The 4,943-nt window shown below is 36.8% G+C and overlaps 1 pseudogene; it reads right to left on the bottom strand.

Annotated features, from left to right (window-relative positions):
* Positions 1-16: 16 nt before the first annotated feature.
* On the bottom strand, positions 17-3,695 carry LOC120204315 (annotated as a pseudogene).
* Between the last annotated feature and the right edge of the window lie 1,248 nt (positions 3,696-4,943).

Below are 4,943 nucleotides of genomic sequence, written 5' to 3'. Positions count from 1 at the left end.
TCAAGTACAGACAAACCTTCTCTGAGAAGAAGCGTAACCTTTATCTGGGAAGTCAGCTTCATATGTTTCTCCTAATAATGGATTGAACGGTTTGCAAATTCTTCCTTCTGTTGAAGAATACCAGACACAGCAAATGCAGCTACTTAAGAATTCTCAAAACTATGAGTTAAGGGGATTCTTGTAAAGATTCAGATTGTCAAAGTATGTGAACAGAGCAGCTATAAAAGTTGCAACTGCCCTTTTCCACGGTCAGGTATAAAATTAGTTTTAAAAGAGCGAAAAGAGGGGAAAATCAAATAAAGAAAAAGTGCATAACAAGATTAAATAAAGTGATACGGTATTAGATAAGTATTATACTAGGAAAAGTTCAAATAGCTCTAATGCTCTGTTATCTAAAACAAAATAATTTGGAATAAGTACTCACCCTTTTTCCCCATTCACATGCACGGTCAAGCAGATACGAATACTCCAAATCCTCAAAACACTTTTGAAGAGAAGATAGAGGCTCATTGAAGTATACAGGAAGACAACCTTTTGTGAGATCTTTCCCAATATTATCCTTAATCATTAACCAAAGACTTACACCTTTCTCTTTTTCAACTGGGTCGGGCAACTTTTTTCGGCGTTTATATAAGGAAAGTTACTTCCCACTGATTTAATGCAGGGATCAATGTCATCTTCAGAATCAAAGGCATTAAAACCATCATCTGTAGAGAAAGAGGATGTCCGGAAATCTGATCCATTGCTTTTGAAAGAGCTTGACGACAAAAAGTCACGAGTATCAAAGAAATTATGCTCATCTTCATCAGTCTCTTCTTCTGCAGCATCAACTCTTTCAATATCCTCATCTGTGTCGGTTACACTTCCTTCTGAATAAAATTTAAACAAAAAGAAAACAAAAGAAAAACTAAATGTAAGTAGCAATACCGTGAAAACAATAAAGTAATAACAATTACTTGGATAAAGATGAAAACAAAGACAGCTTAAGCAATTTAATAACTGAGCAATAAGCACTATAAATATTTTTAAATAAACCATCACCAGAACAGGAAAGCATGGGAGCACAGCCCAATGGCCATATACTCCACTTTTAGGAAGGGAAGACCGTGGACACCATGTCAGTTCCTGCCTATCTAGGTGTGTATCTCTATACTTGGTGTAGAAAAAAAAGGGAGAAAAGGAACAGAGCCAAAGTAATGGCATTAAATTGATGTAAAAAGGAAGTCTTTTATTTGAATTCAAGTTGGGAAGTGCAGTTTGCCAAGCAACCATCCAGATAATAAATGAACCTCTACTCAACGAACATTATCAGTTTTCTACGGAAAATACTCAGGCTCATAGTTGATAGAACAAAAAAGAATTTCCCGAACTAATAAGAATATGAACAATGATTATAAGAATTAATCACATATTTCAGCACATAACCAACTGTCCATCATAAATTAGATTACAAGACCAAAAGCTGTAATAAACAGTTTTATTGCCTAAGATCTTACCACTAGACTTGTCTTGTCTTATAGAGGAAGCCCCTTGATCATTCAACTTGCTTTGGCTCTCATCAACCACCGTATTCTCCAGATCAACTTTTTCTGTCTACAAAAAGTACAAATAGCCGTTTCTTAGCAGAAGATTGCAAAAAGAAGGAAAACATTTGTTTTAGAAACTAATATTTAGGGATAAAAGCAGTCATTGACTGAAAAATAGCAGCTAAACACCTTTTAGTGCATGCATGTTGCTGCAAATGCTCAAAACACAACAATTTTCAGCACAGGAAAAGAGGGTGGGGTGCAGAGAGAGAAATGGAACTCGACCAATTTAAGGTGTAGCATAAGCCTTGCAACTTGTACAACTACTGAGATTTTAATTCCCGTTGGGCAAGCAATTGGAGCATCATTCATTCCAAATATCACATGCCCCAACTACAGTCCACAAAGGAACAGTACTGTAGATGTAGAAAAGGATATTTGTCTACTCACAATGCCAAGCTCATCACAAACAAGCGCCTTTGGGTTAATTAACTAGAAGGCCAAAGAGTAAAGAAAAATAATATGTATCTTAACACAATTTGATTAACAAATTTTCATCCTCCCTTTACATACCAAGCAAAAAGTTAAGGAAATTGTATTCAAATGATGGATGACATAATTGTTCAAGATTACAAACACTCAAGACTACTAACTTTCCACCAAATGGAAATCAATGAAGCCACTCAATGAAAAACACAAATATATGCTAAAAAAGAATAAAACAATAGAATTGCGAGTTGATGTATTCGTTTGCAAACAATTGATCTTTTTTTTCAAATTAAGTGACTACTGGCAGTAGCATTTCGTTATCTAACTTCGATAACATGTACCTCCAACTGACGCAAGGTGTCGATTAGAAGCCACTGTTTCTGCTTAAGCAACACTAGCTGCTTCTGCAATTCCGCAAACTCAGTCCTCATAATCTGCTCGCAATCTTGGATAGCAGATTCGCTTACACCATCCCGCATCAGCCGTTTCCTTAACTTCTCCACCGAAACCACCACATTGTCCATCGGAGCCATTAGCTCACTATTGGACATCCTAGGGAACATATCCTTAACTGCCTGAAGCGCTTCCATCCACGCAATCCGATCCTCCCGCGTCTCGGCTCTTAAATGAAGCCTCTTTGTTCCGGTGAAGATGGAGAATCTCTTATCATCTGATCTGCTTTCCCTGATCGAAGAAACCTGAGATATATTTAAGAATTCAAAACCAAATCAAATTTTGTTTTCTCTTTCCCTTCTATTTTATTCATTTGTTCTTTTAGTCAATCACCTTTAAGTGAACTTCACCGAGGGGTTTGCGATGGGTTGCGGAATGATGAGAAATGGAATTACGATGGCGGTAGATAATACGGAAAGACTCGTCGCCGATAACTTTGGATCCTTTTTCTGTTTCTTGGTTAACGAGGATCTTATCGGGGCCGTGGATTTTATAATATGATAAAACCCCATCTTGCAAAACGAACCATCTCGGTCTCCAACCTTTCCCGTAATTCACCCATTTGTAAAGCACACCCGATATCCCGTTTCCAACGACGTCGTTTATCTTAACATCTACTTGCGGCGGAGGGGCCGTGGCCGTCGTACCCTCTCTTCCCGATGGTATTCCATTCCTCTGGACCATCCGATTCAAATCAACGCTACTACTACGATGATGGTTTTGACTGGAGTGGCACTGGATTTGGGCCGAGGACCGGGCCGAGTTGGATCTGGTGGTGGGAGCCGAAGAGGAAGTAGTTGTTACGGTTGTTACAGGAGGAAGTGCCATTGTGATGACTTGATCAGCTAATGGTTTGACCGGTGAATGTTCCGGTACGGCGGAAACACAACAAAAAGGATGCATAAGGCGACTCGTTCTTTTTTACTAAAATGAAAGAATTGGAAGATTCCGGCGTTGAGAGAAGAAGATGCGGCGACGGAGGACGGCGGTTGCAGTTAAACTTTTCATGTTTTCGAACAATTTGGCGGAGGCGATTACAAAATGATAGTTCAAAACGTTATCGTTTTGAGGGAAATTGGTGGCCCTTAACGAGAAGTTGGGCGGAGTAAGAAAAGAATAAAAAGAATCCGATGGAAGTTGGGTTTTCTTGTGTTCGTTTGGTTAAAGAAAGACTCAAAAGAAATTTAAAATAAAATTTAGAAGAAAAAAAAGAACAAAGAGAGAGTCGATAAAGTGGTTTGTTTGTTTAACCATGAAGCGGTCGTTGGGAAAGGGAAGGCGGAATATAAATGATTAATGAAGGCAGGGGTTTCTATTAAATGCGGGAAGGAGCAGGGGACGGGAGAGGAGGACAAGCGGATGAAACACATGGATACACGTGGAGGATTCAAACCAAGGTGGGGAAAGAATAAGAAGTGAACTGAATGGAAGTAACCAAAACTCAAATTGATTTAATTTCATTTAGTTCATAATTTTATAAATCTTATTTGATTTAAAAGGATTAAATAAAATTTAAGTTGTAAAATAATTTTAATTTAAGTAGAATATTCATTAAATAATATTTATTTCAGCAAGCATGTTCGCTTCCCGTCGAATAAGTTTTAGATCAACATGCCAATCTCTATCGAGTATGTCAATAATACCTCAAACCAAAGTTAGTAGACTACTAGATGAAGCAGAAGCTATCAACTCAAAAGCATCAGCATTGTCGACCTGCAAAATTAGATTGTGGATACCCCTATCTCACACTAGAAACAAGTCGTCCAACACCCCCAAAACTCAACTTGGATTACAGAGAGATCCCCAAATTCCGTTGAATCCCATAATGAAGTGGCCATCGTGGTCGTGTAAAACACCACTGGCTGAACCCCTGTTATGCAGTCTCACCGACTCGTCCGTGTTTAGACAAAGAAAGCCGAAGTAAGGTGGCTCCCATTGGACTTCGTAACATGTGGTATGTAAGTTAGGGTAAACTACACGTGTGGTATCTAAACCATTACTTTTATTTTATTTTAGTATCTAAATTTTATTTTTTTATTTAAAATTATACGTAGTGTTTAGTTTAAGTTTTGATTAAAATAAAGTTTGAGTATTAAAACGGAATAAAAATAATAGTTTATGTACTAAACGGATAGTTTACCCTTTAAATTATTGATGGTTTAATTAGAATTTTAAAGTAAATGAAAAATAATAAGAAACAATAAGTAAAATATATGTCATAATTGGATTGATATTCCAAATTTAAAGGGGTAAACCATTGAATTATTTATCTCTTGCGTCATTTTATTAGTAATAGCAAACATTGCGAGTGTTTGTGAAAAGCCGCACACAAGTCTATTTTATAATTAAAATAAATCATTGCCTTTAGAAAAGAAACACGGTTTGGAGTTTATTTTTCCTTTCTCTTTCTGATTCTCTATTTGTTTTTATTTGGAGATAATTAAGTTTAATTTTACACAAAAATAAATTAACTTT

Source organism: Hibiscus syriacus, unplaced genomic scaffold (assembly GCF_006381635.1).
Source record: "Hibiscus syriacus cultivar Baekdansim isolate YM2019G1 unplaced genomic scaffold, ASM638163v2 tig00010803_pilon, whole genome shotgun sequence".
In the NCBI taxonomy this organism is placed as follows: Eukaryota; Viridiplantae; Streptophyta; class Magnoliopsida; order Malvales; family Malvaceae; genus Hibiscus; species Hibiscus syriacus.
The sequence above is the reverse complement of the archived record's forward strand: the minus strand, read 5'-3'. Positions and strand labels throughout refer to the sequence as shown.